The sequence below is a fragment of the Saccostrea echinata genome, unplaced genomic scaffold (assembly GCF_033153115.1).
Source record: "Saccostrea echinata isolate AGI-Se365-2 ecotype Australia unplaced genomic scaffold, CSIRO_AGI_Sech_v1 ptg000014l, whole genome shotgun sequence".
Classification (NCBI taxonomy): domain Eukaryota; kingdom Metazoa; phylum Mollusca; class Bivalvia; order Ostreida; family Ostreidae; genus Saccostrea; species Saccostrea echinata.
The window spans coordinates 16508955-16524296 of NW_026889763.1; the positions used below are offsets into that span (position 1 = coordinate 16508955).

Sequence of the window (15342 nt, forward strand, 5' to 3'; positions counted from 1 at the left end):
CCCAAAACTTAAAAAATAAATAGATAAATTTTAAAAAACGCAAACTTGTCCATCCCCCCCCCCCCCCCCCCCCCGAGAAAAACTACAATTTGAAAACTCAAAAAAAAATAATAATAAATAAATAAAAAATGAAAAAATAAAAATAAAAAAATATGAATGGACTGGACTGGATCGGTGCATGAATTACTAAACATTGTCCATCGTATATATAAAGAACTGCATAAATTTTACACTTAGTCTAATCAGGGACTATATATAGAAATATCTATTTGAACATTGTTAATGCCTCCCCCCTCCCCCCTCTCCATTTACCATGTTTATTTCTAGTAAAAAAAAAATTGTCTGATTAACCTGTTCTACTCAAATTTACTCAAGTAATAAACATTTTTTTTCTGTGTAAAATTTCATTCCGAGTCATCACCGGAACGAATTACTACTTAATCGTAACTGTTGTGGCGTGATGCTTGATTGTGAACCTAATAACATAGAAATACTTATTGGATTATACCTTCGATGTCATTCTGTGATTTATTTTAGTATGTTAATACCCCTCATGGTAAGTATAGAGTAAGAAACGTTATATAAAGGTGTAAATGACAAGTTCAAAATATTTACATGATAAACAAATCAGAGGTCATTCGAGTCACGTATAAAATTATTAAGTCATGCATGTGATATCAGTCAAGTGCAGATATTTCACAAAGGTTTGGTTGTGCATATATTTTAAACCTTTCACTGTGGTGTTTGTGAGCTTGATACGTGATACAGCTGTGATACCAACACGTAAAAGAAGATAGGCTAAGTGAGACTCTTGTAAATTCACATACACACACAAAAGATGTAAAGGTTGCTCCACACCTCTTCAAATTAAGGCTTTGCCACACTACAGCATGTACAAAGCTTAAAAAACTTGCATCGACGTACAGAAAGATTAACATACTCGCTGGCATATGCTGAAGGCTTGTGCCATGCACCATAATCAGGATAATTGCACTGAAGTAAAAAAAAATTAAAATGGTCATTAAATCAACCATATTAGCACCAAAGTGTGCATTCAATTTTCCCTTGGCTCTGTTCATTGGAAAGATTTCGACATTATATCTTTTAAAGGAAAGGTTTGTTTTGTTTGTATGTTGTCTAACGTCCCTCTCGAGAATTTTTCACTCATATGGAGACGCCACAACTTGCCGGTGGAGAGCTGCAAATTTTGTCCTATACTCGGCATTTATGGCCATTGAGCAGTGAGGGATCTTTTTTGTGCCAGCACCTACTGCGACATGGGATCTCGGTTTATACGGTCTCATCCGAAGGACCGGTCTCCACGTACCACAGTGGGATTCGAACCCGCGACGTAAGAATCAACTCCTTACTCCGCGACTCTAGAGCAGATGCTCTAACCACTGCGCCACATGGGCGACTTTAAAGGAAAGGAATTGTATAGTTTGATATGTGCACACCCTAGATTTTGGAAATGTTAATGCTCTACTTTTATTGTTTTAATTACTTTCATTTTCAGATGTTTATTTTTTGCGAATGTGTGCATTTGGCCGGAAAACAATCTGACATTCCACCTTGAGATGTTATTTGAGAGTTGTTCCGTCCTTAAATGTAAAGCAAGGATTTAAAACAGTGTGAGAAAAGGTTAACATTGTCGCCTATGGGAAATGTATTGGTGGACTGTATACCCCATATATATTGAGTACGTCTATTGGTAAGCATGCTAAGAGAAATTCTACTTGTTAAAAAAATTGTACTTTCAGGCTGAGTTGAAGTTTGTAATTTAATAATATTATCATTTCCAATTGTTGAAATCTATGAAATACACAACTTTTATTTTGCTTAATGTGCATATTTTAAAACAAATCGAGTCGCAATATAGTGTCCTTCCAAAATTTTGAGGTGAAATAGACATAGTGTATATAGACACAGTTAAGGCACGGAACCCATATATGAAATTTAGAAAAGATGTACGGGCTCCACAGACCCAAGATATGGACAAAGAATCTGAGGTTGAAAGCAAGGTGTTCTTGTGCACAGAAACCAATGTGTAGGCAAGGAATACTTGTCCCAAGAAGACAGTTTCTAACTTACAAAATTTGAATGAGGCAGATTTGGTTCAAACTATATACATGTATTTTTAATCTCACGGCTTTTTACATAGCATGATCATAACTTCCTTTGTGCAAATCAGATTAGAAGGATTCATGATCCTGAGCTAATATAGCTTGTGTCTTTCTTAATTTATAAAAGATACATAACTAATATACATGTATATCACTTGGAATTGTACTTAGGTCAACTTGAATGATTTTGTCACTTTTGAACTAAAAGTCTAAGTAAGTAAGTCTAATATAGAAGCCATTTGAAATCTTTATCCTTGGATGTTTCAATGCAAGCTGACAGACATTGAAATAGTCTTTGTTGATCAATGATGATTTAACCTAAGTTAACAATCTCATTTCATTTTGTGTCATCACATGATAAAGAAAGTTATGATTTTATTAAATTCAAATTGAACAAACTTAGGCTGAAAAAAACAACAACATGTATTTCCCATAACCCAGCTGACCTAATTTTACCCACCGACTCTACTACTTTTTATTCCAAATCGAGATTTTGAATCATACTTTTGTTCATAGTAAAGTTTTCTCGTAGTGCAGTCCATAAAATGCATGTCTCGTACACTGTAAAAACCTGTTTATCCAAGAGTCTTAAAGAGTACTCCTACTTTATATATATATATATATATATATATATGTTTGTTTGTTTATTCATATACATGTATGTTTATGTACATGTATATGATAGAAAAACAATGTACAGAATAATTAATTGATGCTTTCAAAATAAAAAGTGTTGCTTGTGTGACGCAGTGGTTAGAGTGTTTGCTCTAGAGTCGCGAAGTAAGGAGTTGATCCTTAGATTGCAGGTTCGAATCCCACTGTGGGACGTGAAGACCGGTCCTTCGGATGAGACCATATAAACAGAGGTCCTATGTCGCAGTAGGTGCTGGCATGAAAAAGATCCCTCACTGAGAGCGGAGTATAGGTCTATTAATTTGCAGCCCTCCACCGACAAGTAGTGGCATCTCCATATGAGTGAAAATTTCTCGAAAGGGAATTAAACAACAAACAATCAAGTAAACAAAATTAACAGTAAAGTAAAAAAAAAAGTTATTCCCTACTTACCTAGCCTAATTTTTTTTAGCATATGTCACCAGAAACACATAATTTTTTTCATTTGGCCTAATTAAGTTAAATTACTATAGAATTGTGCATTGAATCATTTGATTCTTAATAAGAAACTACTATAAATTGTTAAAATGATAGTGTAGATAAGTTCTATAAAAATGAATGTGGCACTCTCATACATGTATTAATTTCAAACTTTAAAAATTCTAAAACTAATCAAATTAATAATGTAAAGCATTGTAAAGTTTGTATTCAGTCTCTATTTGGCATCTACAGCAACATCAGGGGATTCTCCAAGATCCTAACCCAGATCTAGATGAATTAATTAAGGCACATGCAGATCTCATGACTCCATATTTGGTTATTTTTTGACATGGTCGGTTTCCCAAATCAGGGTCTCCAGATATGGAAAATGGCACAGGTTTCTGGTACAGGTTTTTCAGAATCCATGAGTTCATGTAGGGAACCTAGCACAACTTTCTGTGAAGGGTTTATTTGTAAAACTGTGTTATGTTATATTTCAGTCATTATCCCATGCCTGTTCTTGCCTTGACCACTTTTTCGCATGGCTTTCTATACATATTTTACATATATAGGAGGAGAAATGCTAGTCTGTTACAGGTTTATGGAAGCTAAATTTGTGCCTGTGTTTAAACCACCCAGACAGTTTCATATGGGAGTAACCCCCCCCCCCTCCCCTTATGAACATACAGCTAATTCTCATACCTCCTGTTGTTTACAGTTACATGTATGTAGCGAATAAATTCAATTAATGTGTCAATTTATATTGTTTATTAATTCAAAGCTAAGTTGAATATATTTTTACATAAGGATTCAATATGTACACAAAAATTCACAAACTAGGTCGGAATCGGTATTCAGTCAAGTTCAAAGTGAAAGTAGTGTACTCAATGTACAGGCCGGCAGGGTCTTGCAGTATGTAAGTGACATGCATGTGTCATTTTATGCAGGGGTATAAATGAAAACTATTATCATGGAACAGGATTACATGAATGAGGACATGTACATTCTTTGGAAGCAGTCAGTCAACTTATTCAAGTGTGTGTGAACATGCACACTAACATTTTTCATATTTTATTGATAGCATGATCGATACATGTATTAATTTTGTCTAATGTATTATTTGTCAGCATGGTCAGTAAAACATGCTTTTTAACTGTATTATTTATTTAACTAAACAATGTTGGGACTTAAATCAGTGCAAGATGAAGCAAATTCATAATTTATGATTATTTTCAAATAATGAACATAAATGGAACGTGGAACGTTTGTATGTGTGTAATGTCTGTCTGTGAATGTTTTAGGATGGATGTTTTGTGATACTGAAGTATAACATCGATTTTTTTAGGTTCATGGTGATACAGGAAAACTTCAAGGTTCCTGCAGATGGTGTTTAAAACTATTGGCCAGTGAACACAAACCCATTTAATTATATTTTGAACCTTCACCAGGAGAAAAAAGATGGCAGTACTTCTAATGCGTAAGTAGAATTGTTTTAAAAAGCTTCTTTTTTTTGTTTTGGGGTGGGATGAATGATTAAACAAATACATCATGTACATAAGCGTTGAAATCCCTTTAATACAGGGTGTTTCAACAAACATGTCCTTCTTTTACTACTTCACATGAGTCCGTCAAAAAAGGAAAGATCAGTGTTTTGTAACGATTTATCTAAAAATAAACATTACAATGCAGTCTTTGCCAAATCTTTTTTTCAGTACATGCCCTTCGGGCAGGTTTAACCACTTATTACGCTAGCCCGAACAAATATTCACATGCCCAGAATTTTATCAAGTAATTTTATTCTTATTTGCCTTTTCATGGCAAGGAAATGATCCGAAATCCATTTCTATCGATCTATTGGCTAGCCATTAATATTGTTTTCAACCTGTACACTTTTTGTGTTTCTTTTGCAAAAGAGTTCCCTGGAAATCGTGGTAGAATAAACTATCGTTAAAATTTTATTTGGTGCTCCACTTCAGATGAAAAATCAGACTTTTAAGTACATTTAATGTTATTGGTATTACTTAATTTGATAATACGGAGGCTTAGGCCTCAGAATTCACATGCCCTTTGGGCTTGTAAGTATGCAATTTCCACATGCCCCCTTCCAATTTTACCAGGTCCCGGGCTTCGGACTCCCGGAATTTGTCGAAGACTGATTACAATGTACTTTTTATAGTTTTTTGAAAGTACATGAAGTGTTTTATTCCAAAGATTTTTAGCTCACCTGAGCCAAAGGCTCAAGTGAGCTTTTCTGATCAGAATTTGTCCGTTGTCTGTCGTTGTTGTTGTCATTGTCGTTGTTGTTGTAAACTTTTCACATTTTCATCTTCTTCTCAAGAACCACTGGGCCAATTTCAACCAAACTTGGCACAAAGTATCCTTGGGTAAAGGGGATTCAAGTTTGTTCAAATGAAGGGCCAGGCCTTCTTCCAAGGGGAGATAATTAAGAATTTGTGAAAAATTAATGGCATCATTTAAAAATCTTCTTCTCAAGAACCACTGTGCTTGAAAATATGAAACTTATGTGGAAGCATCCTCAGGTAGTGTAGATTCAAGTTTGTTCAAATCATGACCCCCGGGGGTCGGGTGGGGCCACAATGGGCGATCAAAGTTTTTCATAGGAATATATAGGAAAAATCTTTAAAAAATCTTCTTCTCAAGAACAGCAAAGCCATGATTGGTCATATTTACATGGAAGCATCCTCAGGTAGTGTAGATTCAAGTTTGTTCAAATCATGACCCCTTGGGGTCGGGTGAGGCCACAATTGGCGATCAAAGTTTTACATTGGAATATAGGAAAAATCTTTAAAAATCTTCTTCTCAAGAACAGCAAAGCCATGATTGGTCATATTTACATGGAAGCATCCTCAGGTAGTGTAGATTCAAGTTTGTTCAAATCATGACCCCCGGGGGTCGGGTGGGGCCACAATGGGTGATCAAAGTTTTACATAGGAATACATAGGTTAAATCTTTAAAAATCTTCTACTCAAGAACAGCAAAGTCATGTTTGGTCATATTTAAATGGAAGCATCCTCAGATAATGTAGATTCAAATTTGTTCAATTCATGACCCCCCCCCCCCCCCCCCCGAACCACTTTTTTATTTAAACTTTTCAACCTTTCAAGACTGAACTGAATTCTGCTTTTTCCTAGCCATAGTGCTCAGGTGAGCGATGTGGCCCCTGGGCCTCTTGTTTAAAATCTCGTGATCATGCAGGAAGTATGAACATATTCCTGATCTCGTTCATTATACTCAAAACATTTGACATCTTTATGTATCATACCCTGTACAAAATGTTCCATCTGGAAAAAGGCATAATCAAGACAGAATTCTCAGTAAAATTCCAGGCGTAAAACTTACTATAAATGTTAAAGCAATATAAGCAGAAACCAAGCGTTAACCAAGCGGAGACTAGCTGGAAATTTGAGGCGAAAATGTAATTAGTTCCGCCTGGAAATTGACATTCTGCCTGCATGGAATTGAAATTCCACCTAGAATTGAAATAACAGGATTCCGCCTGAATATAGATTCCATTTAAACTGTCCAAAATATTTCTTTTTATAATTTCCAGCTATTTTCCCACTGAACTAAATTCAGCCTAAAATTTGATGACTGGAATCTGTTAAATTTAGGCGGAATCTCTGAGAGCCTGGAATTTGTGGATTCGGTGGAATACCCTTGGTGTCCAACGAAATTCTGGGCGGAATCCACCTTAATTGTTTGTACAGGACTAAATCATAATCACTAAAATGTTTAATTTCACATCAGTCAGTCGTAAAATTAAGTGCCAACTTGACTCAGAATTACCTTACTACCTGCTAAGATGCTAGAAAGCTAAAAATACATGCAGGGTTTTCTAGTAAATGTTGTTGAAAATCGTAATTTATTCATTTTGTTTTCCAGAAATTTTTATTGGTCTGTTGGGACTTACTAGGGACAGATTTTATTAGTCCAAATGAAAATGTATTAGTCTGATCAGACTAACATTAGTGTTGAACCCTGACATTAAAATATCTCAGGCATATATTTAGTCAGGCCATGCTTACACTGTATAAAACATGATGCTGGAAAGTTGAATTGAAAATTTAAGTCTCCTTTATCAGTCTCTAACAAAAAATTTTAACTAAATCAGTAGAATTAATTTAAAATTCATAGTCTTTCGGAAATGTTTAGACTTTATATTTTGCAATAATTACTTAAGTGTTCATTATTGATATCCCTTATCTTAATTCCTGAAACTGACAAATCACAGTAGCCTAGACGGTAGTTGTTGTCGGTACTCGCATTATAATTAATAGGTCCCTGTTCAATTTTTGTTCCTAGCACCTTGTCAATCCAAGATGTTTGAAATAGGTAATGAGATTGTTCGGTTACTAAGCTGTGACTCTATAAGTGAAAGATGCATGTGTTTTAAATGAAACCTTAAAAATCAAGGTCTCATTTCATGGTAGGCAAAATAAAAAAAAAACCCTCCAGTGTTAAGCTACTAGTATACATTGTAGTGAAACCAAATATCGAAATTTTATGATATGGTGTCATATGTTTTTTTTTTTTTTTCAACCACAAATTAAATCCCCTCAAATCATGAAAATTTAAACCAGTGAAAATAACCAATTTTGCATTAATTGAGAAACTTGCATGTATTTGAAAGCTTCCTGAAATACCAGTAGTGTAGATTCAAGTTTGTTCAATTCATGGACCCTAGGGGTAGGGTAGGGCCACAGAAGAGGATCAAAGTTTACATGGAATGACAGAAACATGATTTAAATTAGTCATATTTATTATATCCATGTTCTTACCAAATTTCTGTTGCACTTTTCTCAGCAACTACTCATCGAAGGTGCTTAATATTTTAGCACGCTCTCTGTTTAGGCATGCCATATGGTAGGATGTATTTTTGTAGGAATCCCATGTTAACTTCCTGTTCATCCCTCCATCTGTCCGTACTAAATTTCCATCACAATTTTCTCAACAACTGTTAAGGATGATGCTTGAAAGTTTAGCACACTTTTAAATTGTTTAGGCATGCCATATGGTGGGATTCATTTTTGTATGAATTTGACGTCAACTTCCTGTTTACCCCTGTGCTTGTCCGTACCAAATTCAAATCAGTGTGGGAATTATAATTACTAGTGAGCATTGGCTCGATCACAGACTTCTTGTTTTCTATTTGATAGGAATGTCTTTTACTTTAATTAGCTAAAATACTTATTTAGTTCTTCACAAATATTCTAAGAATGTTCTTTTTTTATAATATGTGTAACCATTACTGTTTCTTGAGTCAAGATTTTTTTAATTTATTTTATTGGTATTTATTTCTACTAGAAGCAGCTACTAGGGAAGATTTAATGAAGGAAGATGAGGAAGTGGAGAAAAAGCTGAAGAACAAGGAGGACAAGGTGAAGAAAGGACAAGGTTATTACATTATGTATCTCACAGTATTTTTACAAAGCCCTCTCAAATCCTGATTTATATAGTTTTTTTGTAAAACTTAAGAATGAATTCTTATTTAGTTCTTGATCCTTAAATATAAATGAAGAAGGTAACAATTTTTACAGGGCACAGTGACTTGCAGTGTGTGTCATGTAACATTATTACAACATCTATATCATGGGTCCATAATTTTGAGTAAGTCATTCATCAACCACTTTATCTGTACTGGAAACCATTTCTGAGAGGGATGAAGTGATGGAAGATAATGAGCCAGAGGGTGGAACGGAAGAGAAAGGGAAAGAAATAAAGAAAAAGGCAGAATGAAAAAGGACTAGGTAATTATTATCACAATACCCCCCCCTTCCCCATCAATGTATTTCTTCAAGTCAACAAAATTACCATGTACTTATCTTATTCTTTCATAAATATTTTGAGAAAAAATATCAAAACATCAACTTTGACTGGATGTAGTGACTTGCATGTGTGTAATTAGCTATGGTCGATACAATGACCTTGTCAGCAAAAACAATCTTTCATTACATGTAAGTCGAATGCGGACTGATGTTTTTAATACTAATTGTTTGGCCATTATTTACACATTGAATTGTCTGTTTACACATTGAATTGTCTACAGACTTTTCCGTTTTCCCGATCATGACAAGGAGCACACATCAAATGTGAATGATTGGCAGAGGATGTTTACTCCTATATTGCACCTGATCCCACCTCTGATGTTTTTAGTGGTCCATGTTTGCTCCTGATTTGTATTTTTTCTATGGACTCTTGAGCTTCGTTATCTCCATAATTATATGATTGTACAGTGAAAACTGTCTAATCTGACACCTGTGCAATCCGTCACACTGTAAATTCCAAGGTTAAATTTCATTCCCATTTTACTTTTTTCTATGTTTTTTTACACTGATCAATACGACACCCTATCTATTCCGACAAAAAATTTGTCTCCCAGTGCATGTCGGATTACACAGGTTTCACTGTATGATTAAGTGGTATTTGAGTACTCTTTACTGGAACCCAGGAACATCTTTATTTTTTTTTACTTTGTGTCATCTAGTTTAAGATAATGAGATTGGACTGTATATAGGTAATTCATCATGAAAAATGTTACATGTTACATGACTATGCCCTGACTTTACCTTAGGCTGAAAATGTCGATCAAGACACATTTCTAGTCTTTGCAAGTACTTGTAAATCTGTTCAGTCATGTTTTCTTTTCTTTTGTGTGAATCAAGCTGCACACTTTGAAACTTTGAATCATAACCTTGTTAATTGATGCCTGTTATAGGGGAAACGTTATTTCTTGACCAGGCTTTAATAGCAGCAAGAAATATAGGTGAATTTGAGGTCATGGAAATATTTTAGGTAATAACAAAAGTATGTATTTCACATTCTAGTACCAAAACGTTTCTGTCGAAGTCAAGCAGGTACATGAAAATGAATAAGTTACTAACCACTCTTTTCTCAGATAAATCACTAAAAAGGTTCAGTATGCCAAGATTTTTCATGAATCTGGTAAAATCCGAAACTTGACAAATTGAGTTTTTGTCAGTTTAGTAGTTTATCGAATTGGATTTTTTTTTTTACAGAACTTGCAATAGAAGAAAAATTTGAGGAAATGAAGAGGAAGAAATTGAAGATGAAAAGAAGAGCTCTGGGAGGAAAAAAGTGAGCATAGTGCAGTTATTTCTATCATTTTACATTTTATTGCTGCAATATCAGATGCCGTCTGAATCATAAACCTTATCTACTGATAAAGATGATGGGCAAACAAGGCAAGTAAATGCCTATTGTGTGACAAAAAAAGATGTAAAAAGTTAAATCTTAATCATGTCAAAATTTTCTTTGATACTTCATGTAACATTATTGTATACCTTATGTAAAAGCTTTGCAATTTGCTACAATCTTATAACGATTAATATTATTGATCTATGAAATAGCAGATACACACCAAAAGAGGGCAAAAATGGTCATTTTTTCCTCCTATATCATACTTTTTAAATATGAGTAGGTCTTCACTCCATATTTTGGTAAGATTATACTCGAAGCATATTTAAAACTTTTCCTATTTCGTTTGACAAAAACATGGTGAAATGACCAACTCTTCTAAAAATAGACTTTTATGTCACAACATTGGTAAGAATTTCATAATCGATGATCAGGCTACTGTAACTAACTAATTATCAATTATAATCGGACATTTACAAAGTCTGTCAATTTTAGTTTATTAAATGGTAAGAATGGTTGAATAACTACTTTCTGTGGTGGTCCAGCTGTAGTTGGAATAACTGTGTCTCGGAACAACCCCTAGTCCTTAGGACAATATCATTTTAACGACAGAATGTTCTATCTAGTCAAGCTGGTTCTACGCTCATTTTGTAGAATCCAAAGTACGTCCATACCCAGGAATGAGCGTTGTTACCTGGGTATGAATACAATGTCTCTTTGTCTGTGCCATTACGATATGCATATAAGTTAATAGAAAAGTTGCGGCTGGAATATTTGGCTTAAAAACTATTACGCTTTTAAAATAAAATAAATAACCCGATTAATCAGAATAAAAAATTTGTAATCGAGTGCTTGGATTATGCCAGCAATTGACTGATTTTCGATTATAATCGATGATTGGAACACCACTAGTTACAACAACATTCATATCATGGTTTGACATTAACTTTTATGAGTACTAGATCAGTCGTGCTACTTCCCATAGTTTTTACTAGCTCTGACCATAAATTCACTAGCCCTGACCAAACTTGAAAATTTTCTATTTATAACCTCCTATTATAATGGGAAAAAAGTTTTGAAACCATACTACAGTGTATCTCTCGCATGTGTTCATGTATACATTTTGACAGACTGTTGAGCCCATAGGTAGCAGCCCAATGAGTGAACATGCGAATGTTATAAGCTTTAAAGAACATTAATTCAAGGAACTTAAATAAAATTATTACCGTAAATATACATGTAAATAAATTAAAAACTGTAATATTCAATGAATATTTATACCAAATGATACTGAACAAAGCTGAGGTTTCGATTGTGACTTGTCTATTACAGCCGGTCTAAAAAAAAAAGCAATTGTGTCATGCAGGAAAGTTTTCTTTTTCAGAGCAATGGCTGTGTTTGCAATCTGAAAATTAAGAAAATTTCTTTAAAAAGATTTTAGTCAGAGCATTTATTTGAAAGACTGAAATGAGAGTTAACATTTATTTCATCCACACAACCAGTCGGGCAAGTTATTGAACATTTAACATGACGGACCATGCATTTACTAGACTGGGTCAGTCGGACGTGCCTTAGTGTCAAACCCTGCATATCTTTCAGAAATATATTTGAAATCCATTTAGTCAAGAGCCACATTTTTAAACGTGATTTACATATGTAAATGCCCATTTTTGTCATGAGCTACATGTATGTAGTTTAGTGGTTAGCATGTTAGTCTCTTAGAAAAAAAAAAGATATTCAGGATTTAATTTCATTGCTTGGTTTTCAACCCCTAGAATACCACTTTTTTTTTTTTTTTTTATCATAGAATGATTTTTGCTTAAAGAATTTTCCACAGAAAAGTTTTGTTTGTAATATAATGTTATACCTTTCAATAAGAAGAACTTTACTCTAAATACTAAACTCAGTATTTGAATATGAATTTTATACATTTGAAGCTATAGGCTTTTTGCATGCCTTGTTCACCCATCTCCTTATGCACATTATGAAACATGTAAAATTAATTATTACATATTACTGTTACTTGGTAGACTTTTAGTGTAATTAAAATTAGATCTTTCATTTTACTCCATTTATTAATATATGTTACTAATGAGAGACAGATAAATATACAGGAAAAGCTAAATGAATCTAAATTGTGTAGCTTGTTGAATGTTTTCATTTATAATATTCTTATAAGTGACTTGCTTGGATACATGTTTTCATTTTGAAAAAATCCTTATTTGTCTAGATGCATGTATTCTGTTGTGAGTACTTATATAGTCCTAACTATAAAGATTCCAACCTTTTGATATGTAAATTATAGAACAAGATGAGATTAAAGTTTGGCACTTTAAACTGATAGGAAACCAAAGGCAAGGACAAAAGAAAAGGATAACCCAAAATTTCAGAAGTGTTTGTTAAGTTGTGAATATACTTTTCGCTGTGTATTCTTTTTAGTGCCTTTGTCGGAAAGCAATGTCCACTGATTCAAGTACAACGCTAAATGTCTTGCACAAATACACATAAAGAAGAACATTAACAAATGCTCTAAATCAAATCTCCGCTAACTTGCTCAATAATCAACTTCTGCCAAATATCGTACACGCTAAATATTATACATTTACAGTAATTCAAAAGGCTAACAAGTTCTAAAGGATAATCATTTAATACAAATCAAATACACAAAATGTTAACTAGCTGTTTTAGGAATTTTAATTTTAAAATTTATTCTTGTCCTTTTGCTTTTAAAGAAGTGTTGTGTCTTAATTAAGATTGGAAACTTGATCACTGATATATTTTTATTTCTTTTTTATGTAAAAGCTTTAATGGTTCTATTATATAATTATGTATTTCAGTTCCATTTGTAAGATGTGTGGACAAAAGAAAAACAGCCATAGAGTGCCAATGTGGAGTGGAATAAGTCAGTATGACTTAAACATGGTCAATTGAAGTGTTTAAATGCCCCTCCAGAAAGCAGAACAATCTTTGAATTTGCAGGAAAGAGTATAAAATTTGCTGTTAAAATATCATAACAGCTAGACAAAGATTAAATAACAACTACATGTACATCTAAAGAATTCTTTTGTCATAATAGTGATTCATGTGCTAGTACATGTGACAAGTGCTATAACGACCTAATATAAGTGTGTTTTAGGAGCATGTTGACTCTATTGTAAATGTATTGACTCCTTATATGACCTCATTTATATATAACATTATATGAATGGTAGTGTAGTGACTTGAAATGTGTGTTAGTAGTATAGCTCGTTATGTGTGGTAATTTTGTTATTTGTTTTACATGTATGATAGTACATATAGTATGGTGACTCATGTGTTGGGAATTAATGTATAATTTTATGTGTGTTACTGGTATAACTCATAATGTGTGTAAATATTGTTTTTTGTAATATATATTAGTAGTGTAGTGACTCGACATGTGTGTAAGTAGTGTAGTGACTCGACATGTGTGTTATGAGTGTAGCTTATGATGTGTGGTTATTTTGTGTACGTATGTAGTATGGTGACTCATGTGTTAGGAATGTATAATTTTATGTATGTTACTGATATGCCTCATCGTGTGATTTAAAATGGTTATTTGTAATGTATATATTAGTAGTAAAGTGACTCGACATGTGTGTTAGTAGTGTAGTGACTCGACATGTGTGTTAGTAGTGTAGCTTATTATGTGTGGTAATTTTGTTATTTGTTATGTGAGTTGTACATGTAGTATGGTGACTCATGTGTTGGGAATGTATAATTTTATGTGTGTTACTTGTATAACTCATTGTGTGTGTTTTAATATAGTTATTTGTAGTGTATATATTAGTATTGTAGTGACTCCACAAGTATGTTAGTGTGTAGTGACATGACATGTGTGTTAGTAGTGTAGTGACTCGACATGTGTGTTTGAAGTGTAGCTTATTATATGTGGTATTTTTGTTATTTGTTATGGTTGTTGTATATGTAGTACGGCAACTCATGTGTTGGGAAAGTATATTTTAATTTGATGTGTGTTACTGGTATAGCTCATTGTGTGTTTTAATAATTTTTTTTGTAATATATATTTTATTAGTGTAGTGACTGGACATGTGTGGTAGTAGTGTAGTGACTCGACATGTGTGTTAGTAGTGTAGTGACTCGACATGTGTGTTAGTAGTGTAGCTTATTATGTGTGGTAATTTTGTTATTTGTTATGTGTGTTGTACATGTAGTATGGTGACTCATGTGTTGGGAATGTATTATTATATTCTTGCTCCAAAAGATACTGTTTTACCCTTGTCTGTCTAGCTGTGTGTGTGTCTGTCTGACTGTCCATAACAAATTTTTGGTCACAGTTTTCTCAGCAGCTACTCATTGCAGATGCTTGAAATTTTAGCATACTCTTTGTTTAGGCTTGGTGGGAATCATTTTCATACAAATCTGATGTCAACTTCCTGTTTATCCATGTGTCTGTCCATACCACACATAACACATTTTCGTCGCAGTTTTCTAAGCACTACTTATTGCTTGAAATTTTAGCACACTCATTGCTGAGGCATGTCATATGGTGGGATTCATTTTTGTATGAATTTGATGCCAACTTCCTTTTTATCTGTGCGTCTGTCCGTACCATACATAACGAATTTTTTTCGCAGTTTTTTCAGCAATTACTCAGAGCAGATGCTTGAAATTTTAGCACATTCTTTATTTTGGCATGCCTTATCGTGGGATTTATTTTTGTACAAGTCTGATGTCAACTTCCTGTTTATCTGTGTGTCTGTCTATACCATATATAACAAATATTTGTTGCAGTTTCTCATCAACTACTTATTGCAGATGCATGAAAGTTTACACACTCTTTGTTTAGGCATGCCATATGATGGGATTCATTTCTGAATTTGATGTCAACTTCCTGTTTTACTGTGCATCTGTCTGTATAATATGGAACAAATTTTTGTCAAAGTTTTCTCAGCAACAACTCATTGCAGAT

At 33.6% G+C, this 15342-nt stretch overlaps 1 long non-coding RNA gene across 2 annotated transcripts; it reads left to right on the forward strand.

The window, feature by feature from the left end:
- The first annotated feature begins 423 nt into the window (after positions 1-423).
- Positions 424-14418, forward strand: LOC133187289 (uncharacterized). 2 transcript variants are annotated; one of them, XR_009721164.1, is made up of 7 exons: positions 424-556; positions 1517-1711; positions 4561-4692; positions 8541-8630; positions 8774-8983; positions 10253-10331; positions 13229-14418. It is a non-coding gene; the product is annotated as an uncharacterized LOC133187289 (long non-coding RNA). The 2 variants fall into 2 exon arrangements; XR_009721165.1 differs by lacking the exons at positions 424-556; positions 1517-1711 and adding an exon at positions 4153-4250.
- The last annotated feature ends 924 nt before the right edge of the window (positions 14419-15342 follow it).